This window comes from Balaenoptera acutorostrata, chromosome 3 (genome assembly GCF_949987535.1).
Source record: "Balaenoptera acutorostrata chromosome 3, mBalAcu1.1, whole genome shotgun sequence".
Classification (NCBI taxonomy): Eukaryota; Metazoa; Chordata; class Mammalia; order Artiodactyla; family Balaenopteridae; genus Balaenoptera; species Balaenoptera acutorostrata.
Window position 1 is genome coordinate 159,991,423 of NC_080066.1, and position 18,728 is coordinate 160,010,150.

Here is an 18,728-nt window from a genome sequence, read left to right on the forward strand (position 1 = left end):
GATAGATTTTAAACTTCCACTCTTTTCCTAAAATCATGAAAGAGTTCCCTTCATAATCACTTCTTCCCACCCCCTCAATTTGTACTCGTGGAAACAGAGGTGTGGAGGTGGTAAGGGTTTTGGCCAAGATCAAGAAAGGCAGGAAAAACTAGAAGCCTAAAAGCCAGCATCTACCACAGTACTTGAAAATAAAATTGATTTGTTGAAGAATGAAGGAATTTTCAATTATTACTTTTTTTTTTTTCATTCCACCGTGGTTACTCACCCATCAGGTCTATCATCCCAAGCCCTTATCTCCTCACTTTCAGATGACCCTATTGAAGTTGATTCTGGGTGACCTGCATTCAAGTGGGGACACTTGAGTCTCATTCACCAAGGCAGTCCCAAGGTCTGTGTCTTTCCACGTGGCTTGACCAGGGGCTTCAAGCAGTGTGTTAATTTGGGATTGCTAAGAGCACAACTCCCTATCTACTTGTTTCTTTTAAGACGGACATTTTTAATCAGGCGCCTAATTTGGTCCTGGGGGATCTCACTCTGCTTTAATAATACATGTGACAAAATTTACCTCTTTGCTTTCAAAGTTGTTAATTATGGAGTGCATTTGAAATGAGTGATCACAGCCAAGAAAGAAATCATCCCTTTTGGATGCTTACATGCTTTCATGCTGGGAAGAAGTAATAAGCAAGGATGGGTTATGAAACACCTCTCCATATGGACAGTGGGCTTTGAGGGGGACCAAAAAGGGTCGTAATGAGGACTTTTTGGTTATGGGCTTATATCAAATTGTGATCAGGTTATGCTACAGATTCTGCATAACCCAGAGGGCTTAACCTGCTTTCAAAGCAGATGGAAAAAGAACAGATGTAGGCAAGGAGGCCTTCAGACAGATGAGTGGAATAGGTTATTGAACTCTTTTAGGAAGTAGAATCGGTTACTTCGGGGGAGGACAGATTTTTTTATGCCTTCTACAGCGAGGATAGCCAGTTGCAGATTGCTCCAGGCTTTGGTGATGTTTATGGTGTGTTCTCAAACTCACATGTGTTGTAAGTTCTTATGGTCACTAAAGCTCTTCTTTCTTACTTAAGAAATTAACAGTAGTTTCCTGTGAGATTTGTTACAGGTCTTCTGGCCTTCAGGCATACAAATGCAGCTTAAATACTGATGTAGTTAAAAAGATTTAAACAATCATCTAAATTACAATGCCTTAAAAGCAGCAGAACCCAGCCAGCCCATCTGCACGTGTTAACCTCGAAAGGTGAATTTAGTGGCTTAGTTCCAGAGCCTCCTCCGTTATTCTCCCATTACCTGAACTGATTACTGGGCTCTGCAAATGACTTTGGGTGCCATACAAAATACTTACTTTACTTTAACCCTCTATGGAACTGTGTCCTAGGAAATATGACTGCTCAGGAGTTGAAGTATGGAGTAGGTGTTCATGAGGTGGACATTTTATGTTATCTACTCAAAGGCATGCTTAGTTTTTTTACCAAGAACAAGGCATAAGAGAGCTAAGAAAAGTTTTCCACTTTGTTTTATGAGCAAAGCCGGGGATTTGTTTTTTATAAACCACGGACTGAGCCCAGATTTACCAGGCATTACAGTTACAAAGGCCTTTGGGAAACAGTCTGAGTGGACCAGTGCAACGCAATCATGTCTTTGTACCTATCAGCAACCAAAAAAGTAGGTTAATTTTTCGAATACCTGGGTGGGGTTAATTTTCCTTCTGGGAGCTGACCTAGTAAGAGAAATGTTGCCAGTAGAAACCAGTAATCTTTCCAGAGTAATAAGGCTGCGATAGAAAAAGGGTGACATTGATTACCATTGAGCCAGACATGAAGATTGAGAACCATCACTCCTGTGCTCTGTAAGGAGAGACTGTGGTGACTGTGAATGGCTGTACATGTGGGTGACTCACTTAACATCTTTGTCATCAGTTTTCTATGTATGAAGTGACACGTTGGGAAAGATGGTGATAAAGAGCCCTTCCACTTGGGATATCTTTATGGTCCAGATGGGAGGATGCAGCTTAGAATAAGGAAGAGACCTCTACTCAGGAGGCCTGGTGATAGTTGTTGCTCTGCCACTAAATTATTGCCACTGCTTTCGGACATTTAAAGGATTTCCAGTTTTTTTACAATGCTATACAAAATATTCTTGCACATGAATCATTTTCTTTGGAATAAATTCTCAAAGGTAGTTCAAAAGTACTCACTTATAAGACTTTTATTATCTCACCAGAACAAAACCACCGAATTAAGTTCTTAAGAGATATATATTTTCCCCATTTCATTACAAATTCCCCCCAAATGGCTATTATAATAAACATAAATCAAGATCAGTACATGAGTTTTGAAAATGAATTAACAAAAACAACAAAAGATATGAATTTACATACATATATGTAAAATTTCCCCCTTTTTTCTCTTTCTGAAACTCAATTCCCTGGAATAATTTAAATTATCTCACCCTATTTACAAGAGCTTTCAGATTGTGATAGCCCCTTTGTAGTACATCAGTGACAGACTTCAATCAAGTTTGAGTGCAACAGGAATGTCTACCCTGTTCCCAAAACTCTGGCATCTCAATCAGTCCTATTATAGGAAAGAAAAAAAAGTCTCCCCAGCAATGTCTAAGCCTTCTGAGTTATCTTTATACTAAAGATACATATTTGTATATATCTTTATATATATACCTTAAATCCTATTTTTATAACAAGTATTCCCAAATCCCAATCTAATCTCTCTATTGCCCAAATTGTATTTAGAAGTTTTCTTGAAAATTGTATAAGCCAAGTCCCTTATTAGAATTGAAACAAGAGAGGTCAAATGGCTAAGCCATCATTACACAGCTCGTCATAAATAAAAGTAGAGAGTTCTGGACTGAGGGATGTTTGTGGAGAGTTTTCGGGGTGGCAAATAAAAGGAAGGGATATATGTGGCATGCAAAGAAGGAAGATACTGAGTAATTTTTCTTTAACTTTTAAAAAAATAAATACATACTAGCCTTGATGTATGTTCTGGGCCTATCATTTATGAGACTCATAGTAACCTGTGCAAGTAACTTTACCTCTCAGGATCTCAGTTTTCTCAAACTATAAAATTAAAAAAATCTTAGATCAAATGAAACCTTAATTCTCTGCATTCAAGCATTTTCTTTAGGTCATACTAATGGCCTGTTGAAAAGGCTGTTGTATTGAGAGAGTTATTGCAAATCCAAGAAGCATCAAGGTTTTTAATCTTTGTGCAGTTTTATTAATTGTCAACAACCCAAAGATAGCAGGTTAAAGGCCTGAGTTTTATTTTCAGAGTTGTATAACCAGGCCAGGATTTAAATGCAATGTTGAAGAATAAAATATCAGCCTACCCTATTGAATTTGGGCTTGGGCCCTATAGTAGAAATTATTATACTTCACTAGGCAGAAAGTGAGGTTTGTTCTCAGGCAAATGTTGAGATGTCCTCAGTCAACATAAATTTAACAGATTTTCCCCAATTTCAGAGGAGTCTATAGTAGAGTTGTGGGTATTTTAGACTAATCATCAAAAAGTCTTATTTTCTTTCCTAGATTTATTCTACAAAAATGCATAATACATTGATTCTGGTCTCAAGTTGCTCAATAATGCTAGAGGCAAATATATCCACGATAATTATAAAACAATGTATAAGAAAAGGCAAGGCAATAGAGATAGGATTAAGATATAAAGGAATCAAGGGGTCCCATCTATCCGAACCTTGCGAGGGGAAATGCAGTCAGAGAAACTTTCTAGGGAAGGCAACATCTAGAAATACTAGCTGATTTGCTGAGGCCACACCGCTAATTAGTAGCAAAGCAAAGCAAGCATGAGAATTCTACAGTCAATCTCTTTCCTGAGTGTCTAAATTCTTAATCCACTTTAAGGAAGTTGAAATGGAAGACTCTTAGATGATGCAGTATTCTTTGCGCTATATACTTATATAGTTACCCTATATAACCTTCCTAAATATACTTAACATTTATCTGCTGGTAGTAAGAGAAATATAAATATCTCCAGGACAGTAATTGCCTTGTTCTTTTATTGTCAGAGCTTTTCTCTCTTTTGTTAAATGGCTGTTTATTGATTTGGTGTTGTCCATGTGTCTTCCTCTGATGAGCACAGCAGTGTCCTAGTCTTAGGGAATGTATTACATTTCTTTACTTTCTCACGCTTAACCCATCAGATGTGACAATCTAAAGGGATGGGGATAAAAGGCAATGTGTAATTATTTGCTGCTAACAACAATCAGAACATGTTAGCTGAGTTTATTACTAGTTCTTACAGAACCATACTTAGGAAGGTAAGTCCATTGTTTTTTAAAGGCATTAAAAGTCAAAGAACCAAATTTTTCTTTTTCACTGTCTAGTTTAATATATTCTTTATCTCTTAGCATAGAAATTCCATCAGGTCCTTAAGGGCAAAGGTAATTCTTTACCCATTTTTTTTCCCCATCTCTCCAGAGTATCTAGCACATAGAAGAAACAATATATTTGTGTTGATTGTATGGACTGGTGAATGAATGAACTGAGAAGCACATGTAGAGTTTGCTGTATTCGTTGCTTCATTTGGAGCTAAGTATAATAGAATCTCTCTTGACTTCTACTTAGTAGATTCCTTGGATTAAGCATTCTTTTTCATTCTGTTGAACATTGCAGTTATTGGCCCTAATTCTTTGCCTGCTGTAGAATTATGCAGCCACTCTCTTGACATGGCCTCATGACTTTGAACTTAGACATATGACTTATTTCAGCCAGTGGGATGTTAGTAGATCTGACATAACAAGAGGCTTGAAATGCATTTGTATGGAGTAGCTTAACCCTCTTGTTCTTCTCCTATCAGCACAAAAAGGACAGATCCCAGATAGTTACTGTCCTTTCAGTCTGGGACACAGAGTGAGATACAAAGAGCATGCCTTGATCCTATCTTACACCCTGGAGTCCAGTTCAGCTGAACTCCAAAGGACCCAGAAACTTGTGAGTGAGAAATGTAAATATTTGTTATTGTGAGACAAATGGTTATGTGTTTGTTATTGAAACATTATTATGGCAGTAGCTAATAGATAACATATGATTGATGCCTCAGTATACTGAATATTCCTGAAAGTTGAACTCACCATTGGCTCACACCAGTTGGGTTATATACTTACAAAGAATCAGTTTTCTTTGTTTCCATACTTTTGTGTCAGTTTTGTCCCTTATTCTGATTATGTAATTTACTTTATGTGATATTAGCCAATGAACAACGTTAGAGAACAAACTTGTTTCTATAAAGCTAAGATGAATGCTTTTTAAAGACTTGATAAAGGCAAAATGTTAAAAAAAATTAGGTGTTGGTGAGAGCTTTTCTAAAAGACTGGGAAAAATAAATATCTAGAAGGATCTTGAACTCAAATTTCTCTTTAATTGCTTAAGTTCTCATTTTCTTTTTAATGAAATTAGAACTGGGAATTTTGGATGATGTAATTAATACATGTGGATTTATATGAGAAAGGTGAGCTGAAATTTCAATTATTGGAGACAGTCTCAAAAAAAGGGTCTTGACCTTTAACAAAAGATGAATGAATGTTTATTTATGTGTTTAAGGTAAAATAAAATGCTCAATCTGTGTTTGTATAAATTTTTATGATTGCCTTTTTTAACCAATTTTTCTGATTATCTGAGCAAAAATCATCTCAATCTCTTTTTATTAAGAATATCATATATTTCATACCACACTAAAAATTCTCTTCCTTCCTTTCTTTGTAAATCATCTAAGGTTTTAGTATAAATGACAAGTAGCAATATTAGAATAGTCTTCTTCACAATGACTATGTGAAGAGTAGACTTTCCTTTTCAGCTGCTGTCCCTCTTTTCATACTTATATCCTCTTCTGGTTTATAGATTTGCAGTTTGGTTAATAACTTTATTCTACAGGAGGACACGCCTTAGTTCAGATCACAGTTTCCATTTTTTCTTTCTTCATAGCAATTGACTGAGTTTCAGGAATGCTGGGTTCTTCTGGTTTTTTGAACATTTTTTTTGTTCCCACAAAATCACACCCCAGAATCATCTGGATTTGAACAAATCTGTGAATGGAAAAGAAAAGTCATCCACAGTTCTCTTGTTTCCAAACTGGCTTTTTGGTTGCCACCAAATGGAACCACCACATATATTATTTACCTGAAAACCTAAATCTTTGCAAAGTATGCATGAAACAGAGCCAATTATGGGGAAAAATCACTAACATTTTCCATGCATCTGGACTTGGCTTAAGGTTTGAGAGAACTTGGATTCATTTCAGGTTTTTAAAGAAAATATTTCATATATTGATTGATGAAATATGCTGCTGGTAGTGGTTTTTGAGGTGCTGATGTTCACCTCTTTGGAACCATTCTGAGATGAATGTCTCATGGCATTGTAGGATCAAAAATCAATCTATAGGTGATGACACTCAGTCATCACTGACTAAGTTTGGAATTGAAAAGAGAGCTCTGATTGGAAAGCAAGCTTCACACCACATTACCCATAAGTCAGTTGCTTGGAGTACAGGGACCAACTACATGAAGAAATCCAAGAGTCACTCAACACCAGCTCACTAACAGTTTAGGACACATGTGAGTAATTTTTAAAGAAAGGGGATTCTGGCTCAGACATTTGGGTTATTCCAGTTTCAAGAGTGTCAGTTCTCACCTGGACAGAAAAGGTAGACAAGAGGGACTTGGCTTTAATAAAGTCCATAGACTCTAGATAGTTTCTAATACAGTGAGATTAAAATAGGCCCATAAACCAACATATTCAAAGATACTGGGCCATAGCTAAAGAAAGTTAGGCAACTGTTTTTATGCCCAGAGAAATCAAAGTGAATAATATATAGCTATTTGTAACGGAAAAACACAAACTTCAGCCTTTTTCTGTTTTAATTGGACCCTCAAGCAGGGAAACAGGAAGAGAGTGTTAGCTACAACACCCAGCTTCAGATGCTTGATGCTTTGTCTTCTGCATATGGAGGCAGAGTCCTCGTGGTTATTCTTCACACAGGAAGGGATGGGGGCAGTTGATATAGATAGACTTCATCCTTGTCTGATTTCATTTCATCACATCTCCATTATTCCTTTTCTTTCACATTAATTCTCCCCTTAGTGTTTGTACCTTAGAAATATTTGTAGATGATTTTTATTAATACAGTCTTTTAACTGATAATGAGCCAAACTCTACATGTTTACAGGCATACCTTGCTTTATTGCACTTTGCTTTGTTGAACTTCTCAGATTTTTTTTTTTTTTTTTTTTAACAAATTGAGGTTTTGTGGCAGCCCTGCAACAAGCAAGTCTTTAGGTGCCATTTTTCCAACATCATTTGCTCACTTTGTGTCTCTTTGTCACATTTTGGTAATTCCTGAACTATTTCAAACTTTTTCATTATTATGAAATTTGTTATGGTGACCTGTGACCATCTTTGATGTTACAACTTATGACTTGCTAAAGGCTCAAATGATGGTTACTATTTTTTAGCAATAAAGTATTTTTAGATTAAAGTTTGTACATTGTTTATTTAGACATAATGCTATACCACACTTAATAGACTATAGTGTAAAAATAACTTTTATATGCACAGGGAAACCAAAAAGTTTGTGTGACTCACTTTATTGCTATATTTGTTTTATTGTGGTGGTCTGGAACAAAATTTGCAGTATCTCCAAGATGTGCCTGTAATTATTTTTATTTTTCTCCTTTCAACAAATTTAGCTTAGTGGTTAAGCAAATGGGCTTTAGAATCAAACCTGATTACAGTTTTCCTTATTCCTTTTTGGGACATACTACTTAACATTGGGACATACCTCCCAAGACTCAAAAGCCTCAATTGAGAAAATGAGGAAAAATCACAGGGCCCTTCTCAGAGGATCGTGGGCTCATTAAATGAGAAAATTACTCAGTCCCAGATAATATGCTAGAAGCTCAGGAAATGTTTTATGAAAACATTTCAATTTTTTATAACAGAAATGCTTAAAATTTTCCAGTTTCAGGTAGAATTGTGGCTTCAGTAATTTGTACACAGCAGTATATAGAAGGAGACTTTGACTTTCATGGTGGTTGATTTCATCAAAGTGGATGGTCACTCACAGTCCAAGAGATTGAGAGAGCAGCTTTTAATTTTATTTATTTATTTTTTGCTAGGGAAAAATAACAGCTTCTAAATTATAAGGCCTAAATACCACACAAGAGAAAAGAGCTACCTGAATGTGGAGTTTTCTTTTAAGGCCAACTTAAAAAAAACATAGCCAACTCTCCAGCTCTTCATTAATTCCACAGCTTGAGAAAGTTATGTTAATGTGCATTAGATGATAGTAATGTTTTAGGATAATCTATCTCCTAAAACATTTTTGTGTCATCCATTAAACTTGTTACTCTGTGGGTTATCTATACAATTGATGAAAGAACCAGCAATCTCGCTGATTTTCATTTGAAGTGAAATACATTTTCTTGGTAAAGTTCAGCACTAAGATTTTATTTTCTTTAAAAAGTTGGATTGAAGCAGAGAAGGGAAAGGGTGATGCAAGAAACAAAGTCTAAACAAATAGTGCTATTTTGTGTTCACTGTGGTCTGCTCTCTGTGACTAATTATAATTGTAAATTTTTGACATGAAGAAAGTTTCCCTTTGCCTTTCCTTTTCCCTTTTTCTTTTACGCTCCACCTGCCAGGATGAACCTGGCCAGAACCCATGTGGTTATGGGAGAATGAGCTGTGTTCATTTCTGAGTTTTTGGCATCTCATGTTCTACAACCCAAATTGGTCTCTAAATCTAGCACAGTACCTAGTGGACCTCAGTGTTTGTGGTTGGAGAGTGAGTGGGTTGGAAGCATATGTGGTTCACCTTCATTTAATTAAAGGCCAGCGTGACTTTTGAAATTAGTAATTTCATCAGTCACACAGCCCTGATTGAGGACAATTGAGGAAGTAGCTGGGAGTGAGGAGGAGAGTGGGGTCATTTCACTGATGGGGCAAAGCCAAAGTCAAACTGGTTCTTTTCCCCTTCTGTTCTGGGGTGGAACTTCATACATGATGGAGGAACAGAGTTGCCCACCGCAAGGATTTTTTCCATGTACTGTGACTTAAAAAAAAAAAAAAAAAGGAAGAAGAAGAAAGATGGCCATTTCAGCATTTTTATAAGCTAAGGCTATGAAAGCTGTAATTTGAAAAACTATGTGGGTGGCATTGTTGTTCAAGAGAAAAGATAATTATGGGGAAAAAAAACCGCACAAAAAAACCCCAGACACACAAACTAGGAGATGCTAATTACATAAGGTGGTTAATTTAGGAAATATATAGCTGAATTGGAGTCAAATCTTATATGGCTCAGATCTGAAAGCAGCAGAATAACTGCATGCCCTGGGACAGTCTGGCACAGATTTTGTAGGGATAAAAAAAATAACATTAGCAATAGATAATATTTGCTGAGTGCTTACTGTATGCCAAGTTTTGTGGTTTTTAATGTTTTATCCTATTTATTCTTTAAAACTAGCCTTTAAGATAAGAATGATCATTTTCTCCCCCCATTTGTCAGATAAGACAACTGAGACATGGAATGGTTACAGTGTACAAGAGGCAGGGCTAGGACCCAGGTCCTTCTGACCACAAAGCCTCTTTTGTTTACTAAGAGCTCCTTCTCAGAGGATTTTACTATAATTCTGCAAATAAGAGAACTTCACTAGGAAGCCAAATCCAAGAAACTGGATTCAAAAGAACAAGGAAGCTGAAAGGAACCTGTATTGTCACTTGCCTCTGTATAATATCCTTAATTTTTGTTCTTACTATTCTGGGGCTTATTATTAATGTTAAACAACTTAGAAACACCAAAAAGTATTCTTTAAAGCATTATTTAAAGCAATTTAAATTTAAAATAGTATTCTTTAAATTATTATTTAAAGCAATGAAGATTTATTCCTTAATAAGCGTTTAATGCAATACCCTTTATGGCTAGACTAAATCAAAATTAAATCTATTTTTGAGATGTTTAATTTAAAGCAGTGTCCAAATGATTAATATGGAAGAAATTTGCCCCAGGGAGACATCTAAATCTAAAAGAGACATCCATGCCTTATGTCTCTTTTAGATTCTAACCTCAGTCACATTGTTATCTATTTTCCTCCACCCCCTCCTCCAAAGGAATTTGGAATCACAGTGAGAGACGTGGAAACCCCCATCTCAATAGGAAACCCCCTATTGAGAATCTCTTTCCTCATGTTAAGACCAACCCCATTTCATCTCTTCTGAAATGTATTCACTGGTTTCAGCATAACAACTCCAATTTTTTTTTTTTTTGCATCTCAAATATTTACACCAATTTGTCAGCAGCATCAGTGACAAGCGGAGATAAAGTATTATTTATGCTGAGATATCCAATTTTTACTTGTTTGACTGCTTTCCTGAAAGACGATGCTTTGGAAAATAAAGTGCAACATTTATCATTGTTTGATTGACCATGGGAGGTGGAGTTTGCTCTCTTCCCTATGACCCAGTTAGTTCACATAGCTGAGCCTTCACAGCTCCCTGAGCCTAGGGTTGGATAACCCCAGTCCAGGAGAGACATTAGCAAACAGATTTTTGAAAGGCAGGGCAATGCTAGGAGAAACTTTAAAAAATACAGATAAAAACATATTGGAGAATCTACACTTTACAAGTTGCAACCTGTTTCAAAGCCAGCGGATAATGACCAGTGCAGTTTTGGATTTGCATGAGGACTGCAACATCACGTATTACTAAATATTTGGGGATGGAAAGAGGAGAGAAAGAGTGTGAATGTCTGCTGGAAAGGAACAAGATGCCGGAGTTTCAAAGGGAGGGTATGAATATTGTTTATATATATTTGACTATTTTTTATGGAGTATTTTGAAAATTAATTTAATTTATTCAACAAATATTTGTTGAGCACCTTCCACTGGACCCTTTCACACTCCCCAATTCTTGAGTCAAGATGTGATAGACTATTGTGAGCAAATAATTTAAAAAAATTATCAGAATAATTCTTTTGCTAAATTAAATTTTATTAAGCTTTGTAGTCTGGGGTTTCTCCTTTTCTTGTTTTGCAAGATGCTGTGGTCATTGATTATCTCCTGCTTTCAGAACTTTCCTGCTAGTGACTTGTAGGTGACATAATATGAATGTTTTCATTCTCAGATATGGAGCCTCAGAACAAAGGAGCTGAAATATCCTCATGAATGACACGAGAAAGAGAGAACAGAGAACTGTTTTCCTCCTGTTGTCTTCCACAAATTATTAAAGCAATTGACCAATTTTGATTTAGTGCACATTATACGTAGGTGACATTGTGCTAATTGCCGTTGGGTATTTAAAAAAGGAAGACTAAGTTCTAATAGCTAAGGAGCTAGGTGTTGTTGGCTAAGTAAAACTAAATCAATTTGAAAAATTCTGGTGGGTATGTAAGTAAATGCTAACCCCTGTGGTTCAAAGGTCTTGAGGAGTTAATTCATAGTTCTTGGTTGTAAGCACGGGAGGCTGAATCTAGTAGACTAAGCAAAATGGAATTTAAGTCTATTGTGTGGCTCACAGAACTAACTGGGAGAGCAGAAGAATAGACCTAGAAAGCTAGAATAAGCTTTCTGAACAAGGCATGGCTTAGAACACATCAGCTGAGTAAAACTGCTACCCTTTCTGCCAAACACCAGATTCTGGCATCCGTGTGACTGCTAATATTGGGCCTGACACTCAGCCTTGCATCCATTACAACCCTCCTGCCACGAGCAGAGACAGAGCTCCTTACTCCCCTCTCTTGTATCTCTAGTTACTGGGTCAAAGTCCAGCTGCGTGAGTTTGATCGGAAGAGTCCTACTCCATATCTGACTCTTAGGAGGAAGGGATGCTAGAAGAGCAGTCAGCTAGCACTTTTGCTTCTAAATGTGGCCTTTGCTGTCCACCAAAACCAATAAACTTGGAATGCTCAAAACCCCATGAAATGGGGTTCAGATGCCGAGTAGCCAAAATAAGTGATGGATTGTCGTTATGAGAATCAAAGTAAATATTTAACTCCCAGGCTTGTTGATGCATATCTACATATGTTGGATATAGTGGAGGGATTTTTAGACTTCGTATTACTTGGTCTTTTCTTTATAAGGTCACATTTATCCAGTCAACCATCCAAATTTTATCTTTCTACCTCATCTTCTTTTGTGAGGAGTTCTCAGATTATTTCATATGCCATTTCCCTTTTTAGACAGCAAACAGAAAACTATTGGATTGATGTGTCATCACTGGAAAAATAACAATTTTTAGAGGAGTTTCATAGTTATTATGGAAAACATGCTGGCTGACAACAGAAAAGTTTCTTGCCCTAAAAATCTCAATATATTCTAACCAAAATAGCATTAAAAATTTTCAACCTTTAGGATAATATTATAAAGGAAGAGTAATTAGAAAATTTCTAGTGAAGCATCACCAATGTCAAGTAGTATAATAGGACTGGAAAAACTTACTGATGCCCCAATGAAAACAAATAAATTGGGATATATTCTAAAACTTCCACGTAGTCCCTATATTGAACAAACTATAAAAATGAACACCTGAGGTTGGGAGTGATCTTCTACAGATATTATAAAAAATGACTTTTGACCATTACAAACTTAAGGAATAAAACATACATGACAAACCATTTAATGTATTACTGGAACACTCAAAGGGAGCTCCTATCTCCATGCTGAAGCTAAAATAATTCTTTGCCAAATGCTGAAATAACTTCATTTAGAAGAAAGGAATCTGTTGTCCTCAGACATATTATTGGCTGATTTATTATTGGTTGACTTACCTGGGGTTGTAGCATCTAAGGGCCATCGAACACCAAGACTTAACGGAATGTGCCCCAGCTACAATAGCACCTGTGCTGAATTGGATAGTTTTGCCCCATTTTCCCATTTTACAACATTCGATAACCTTCCATATGCCTCATTCCCCTCTGGTGGTGTGTAGATGCATGAGATGAACAGCAAACAACTAAACACAGTGCTGGAGCTGATGAACCCAGCGTTACAACTTCCTTGGGCGCTCACAAATGCAGTCTGTCTGTGTTTACTTTGTTCATCACTTGTGATCAAAGAACAAATTCCTAACACTGTGAGATGCCTGCCTGGGCATGAGAAGAGGTTACAGGTCTTTCTCCACGGGGCTTTCTGGTTCCATTTGCTCAGATCAAGAGTTTGAGCTGCGAGACGCAAATGGCAAAAATCAATGGTTTTCTCGCTGTTGTTTTCTGGGGATCCCCTTGGTTCATCTGTGGTGCAGCAGGAGCCACTCAGGGGATCTCAGCATGGCTTGGTGGCCACTCAACTGTCAGTGAATTCCATTCTGCTTTTATCCTTTATATACTGGGACTTGGGTATGATTTTATTTAATTTAAAAAAAAATTCTACTGTTAAACACAGAAAACAACAACAAACAATAACAACTTTGGAAATCACCAGCATAAAGAAAAATTCTAAAGGACCAGCTTTTTTTTTTAGTAAAATTTTTCATTCCAAATGTTCTTTGCTTCTATAATAATAACTAACACATGGTGCTTAACTACATACCAGGCACTGTTCTAAGTGATTGACATATATTAAATTCATTTCATCCTCAGACCAACTCCGTAAGCAAAATACTGCCTGCCCAAGGTCTTACATCCATTTCATGGCAGAGCTGGAATTTGAACTCCAGCAGCCTAGTTTTAGAATTCATCCTTTAATCTACTTTGTTATATGGTTCTCTGCTAAATGCCATTCTATGTTATACTGTTTCTCTATCCACCCCTTAGCGTGTATTTTTTAAGCCATGATGTGGTCTTTGATTTAAATGAAGTGCTTAAGAGAGGTAAGGGCTTGCTACAGAGTTAGGATTAAATTTTGTGACCATTCAACATGGCATCTTGCACAATTGTTACCTTTTTCAAGAGATTCCTAAAGCTTATTAAAACACATTTATAGTGAACATGTTGGAAGACTTATGGATATGGCATGATTATTTCCCCAAATCCTCTTAATGGTGATGATTATAAGGCTAAGAAAGTTAAGTGCTTAAAAATATCACATACTTACGTATATTATCTGTTGACATTCAGTAGGAAGTGGTCCTTTTTCTATTTCTGTTTTGCCTCTCCCTTCCAAGAACATAACTTTCAATTTTCCCTGCATCTGCGTATCTGTCAAAATCACAAGTATTGTTCATAAAACAAATATGTGACCAAATGAAATGATCTGAGCATAATCATTCAAGATCTCCACATACATTCATTCTTTCAAACTTCTCGGTCTTAGAGAATCATTTCACCATCTTTCAGACTGTTGTGATTACTGGACTGGAATTGGGATATTTTCTACTGTTCATCTACAACAAAGCAATGCAGAGATTTTCTGATCTGTATAGCTGTCTTTCTCTTTTGGCCTTGCCATCCTTCCTTGTTGTCATGGTCTTCCTTGAGGCACAAAAACTGGATTTCTAATTTCTCAGAGAAGTTTATGACCCAGTGAGATTGTTCTGGGTAGTTTTCTTCCATCAGTACCACAATTTGGAATTATTAACCATTGCAATGTGAAGTGAAGTAAGCGATGATAAGAAGGGATAACAGCTGGCCTTTCTTGAGAGTTTACCTGTGTCAGGTATTTTGCAAGGAACTTCGTGCATATTATCACATTGAATCCTCATGCCAACCTCCCAGTACATGCACATTGAATAAAAGATGCACAATGACACTATGAAGTGAGAATGATTGTTTCCCATTTTCTATATAAGAAAAATCATGTTTGAAGGGGTTAGTAACTTGCCTGAAGTTCCAGGCAGCTAATAATTGTTAGGAGTTTGTTCTGACAACAAAAGCCCATATCGAGTAACCAAACTATTATGCTATTCCTCCTCAGTTTTAAGCTTCAAAAGGATGAATGTGAATTTGGATGTATTCAGACATACTATGGTTGAAGAAACGAGGGGAGAGTGGCATCTCTTATGAGTAGAATCCCTAGCAAGGGTTGCTATTAAATATATATATTTTTTAATTTAATTTAATTTTATTAAACATTGTTTAACACAAGTTACATATGGATGATTCTGTGACTGGCTGTAGAAATTCCTCTCCACAAGGATTTTCTTACCTAATAAAAAGAATGTTTCCCCCCATTTCCCAACTTTCAATTCTCTCAGCTTCATTTGAAGAAATGCAGAAGCATATGTTGCTCTCCCATCATACACCAGTAGATGGCAGCAAACGTCCACCCTAGATGCCTGGAATTTTTGCCTCCGAGCTCATTCGCGGTATGAAGCTGGAGGCCGCTTTTAAAAATATCATCCACGCTCCTTACCTGACACGTTGGAAGGGCTAGTTTTCCAGGTCGCACATGTCTTATTACTTTCGAAAATAATCATGTGGAAAGGCTTTGCATTGTGTTTGCTGCTACATTTCTGCGCAGTGGTGACCGTCAAGCCAGAATCAAACTAAATAGCAGGAGGAAAAAAAGACGACAACAACCCAGAAGAGGTGAAAATAATTTCCGTTAAGAATGTTCCTCATGGGTTTTCAAATAAGATTTCATGACCCAGTCTTATCAGTGAAGTATTCTTGTTCATAAATTATTTATCAGTCTCTTCTATCACATCTTTTGCACCATTGAAACAAGCAAAATCCAACTTTGGGTGAATTTTCTTTTAAGAATATCTGGAGAGAAACATTTCTCACCACCCTTCACTGTCAGAAATGAAGCACAACCATTATGTAAACCATATACACCAAAAGGGTTTTCTTTTTGGTTGTTTTCCTTTTAATTAGAATTTTCTTTTCAAAGGATATTACCTTTGGCATTTACCATTTTGTCTTAGTATTAATTTAGTTTCAGCCTGTTATTGATTCATTATTCTGGGCAATGTGCTGTGGATTTTATGGACGATGTACTGTGATTGATCTGCATTTGAAACAAATTGGTTCCCTGACCTGGGAGAGAAGGGCCTTCAGTACAGACACAGTGTTGTTACTGCTAGCTATTTGACAAGCAATTAGCATCTCCGAGTTTTGTTTCCTTTTCTCTATAATGGAGATGAAAGTATCTCACAGGATTTTGGTGAGGATTATATAAAATTAACTGAGGTAATGCAATGAAACCCCTAGCTTAGTACATGTCAAAAATTCACTGTTAGCTGCATGTGAGTTGAGAGGATAAGGGCTGTTGATAGCTAAGACTCCTTCCAGTTTTTAGTGTCTGTAACTCTGATTAGTTTCTTCCCATTCAACCTCAACCTTCTTATCCATCCTAAGAAGGGAAGAGGCACTTGAAAGATGCTGAGATGAAAATGTTCTAGAGGATGAGAGGCTTATTCACCGCGGAGAAGAGTGGTCTTATTTTTACTACTGAGAGGTGGCTATAGTTTATCTTTGACAAAAGGTCATCAACCAGCAATGAGAACTAATGGAAAAAAGAAGAAAAATGATACCATTAGGAAGAGGGGAAAATGAAAAGCAAAGTCTCTGATGGAATACAAAGAGTACTGTCATCATTACCTGCCCTTGATCACCATGGAGAATATTTTCCAGGGTCTGGAAACAAAGGAAATGATGTTTTAAGAGCACTTCAAGAACTAGGTCAATTGTAAGTATAAAACAGAGACTCTCACCTAAGAGTCTCTTATTTTAATTTTGCCACTTATTTTGGAATTAAATCCTGCATCAGGAGGTAACACCATCCCTCACCAACGTGCATTTGGCAACCCATCTTATCAGGTTTGGTATTTCCCTGGCATTTTGGGACAGTCCATCCTTGCTCTGCCATAGCAATTCACAAACATTACCACAGTGTGTTTTGTTACTTTCAAGTGAGCAGGTGTTTTAAAGTCCCATTTTGCTGATGAACAAGCAGAGTCAGGGAAATTGATTTGCTGAAGACTGCCCCAGTCCAGAGTTAGGATTGCATATCAGAGATCTGTGAGTTTCTTTTATTATCACTGTTGCTATGGCTACTAATAGGACTGAGAAATAGTGGTCAGGCATAAGGTCTTTGAAAGCAGAGTGACTGCATGGGTTCCAATCTCCATTGCTATTTCCAGGCTGTGTGACTGTGGCCATGCTGCTTGTTGGGGAGGGTGGACTTATAGTCACTGTGGACAAGGGTGGCTGTGTTTTTACTCCTTATAGGTGGTGATAGCTCATCTTTGCTCATCTAACAATGAGCATAACAAAAAATAGAATAAATGATACCTTGAAGAAGAGGAAACGAAATGCTTTCGATAAACAAAGATTTGGGTGGAAACAGGAAGGGCACTGTCATAATTCACTGCACTTTAGAAATACGGAGAAGATTACCCAGGATCTGAACAAAAAGGAAATCAAGACCAGCTCTGAGTCAATTCCTGGTTGAAATCCTGGCTTCTAATTAGCCCTGTAAGTTGGCCACTTCTCAGAGCCTTCTCATCTTAAAATGGAAATGGTAACAGGACATTCTTCATAGAGTTATATTAAGTATAAAATGAGCTTGGGCTTCCCTGGTGGCACAGTGGTTAAGAATCTGCCTGCCAATGCAAGGGACACAGGTTCGCTCCCTGGCCCGGGAAGGTCCCACATGCCACGGAGCAGCTAAGCCCGTGCGCCACAACTACTGAGCCCACGTGCCACAACTACTGAAGCCTGCACGCCCAGAGCCCATGCTCCGCAACAAGAGAAGCCACCACAATGAGAAGCCCGTGCACCACGACGAAGAGTAGCCCCCGCTCGCCGCAGCTAGAGAAAGCCCGTGCGCAGCAACGAAGACCCAACGCAGCCAAAAATAAATAAATAAATTCAAAAAATAAATAAATAAAAAATAAAATAAAATGAGCTTATGCGTGGTGGAATGCTTACCACAGTGCTGCCGCATGGCAGGTGCTTGATAATACAAGTTAGCTATTACTACTGCCACCATATACTGCTACGTACCATTACTATTCTTTTAACTGTACCTGTGAGAATATGCAGTTCTTGACAAGGGCTGAAGTCTGATTCAGCCTTGAATGTTCAGCTTGTTCATACTTAGTATAATCAACAGTGAAACTTCCAAAATTTCAACAGAAGTACTAAAAAAGAAAAAAAAAATCCTTCTGTAGCAAGTACAGTGTTGTGGCTTTATCTTGGCATTAACCTTGAAACACGTTCATGGGATGTGTATAATATAATTGCCTCTCTTTGCCAGTTATTGGTTATGAATTGGATTTCCTGCCCCTAGGGATGATCCTGATGGGGAAAATAAAATGATTGTGAGACAGGCCTCTGACAACGAATACTCTGTTTAAACCTGAAAAATATAATTAATGCTTTTAATATTGGTTGTTATTTTTTGATGACCCACTGAAACTGTTGACTCAGTATTTCCTTATCTGAAGATGTGGGGCTCGACTGGCTCCAGCTCTCATATTTTGAGCATTTGTCACATGCCAGGTCCTGTGGTAAGTGGATTCCATACACATCCTCATTCAACTGACAGCAACCTTGTGGAGCGGGCGTTCTTTCTGTTTTATAAAGGACGGAGATGACGTTCAGCACCTCAGCAAGCAGTTGAAGACCCTGTGCCAGCACACCGCACAGCCAGGATTTGCACCCTGGTCTGTCTGATGCTGAAGCTTGTGTTTACAACAACTGCATCAGTCTAACATTACTATGAAGATCTCTTCCATATCTAACATCCTGAGATTGCACTTGAAGTACTCTTTCCTGTAGTCGGTAAAAGTGTTTTGACATATTGCC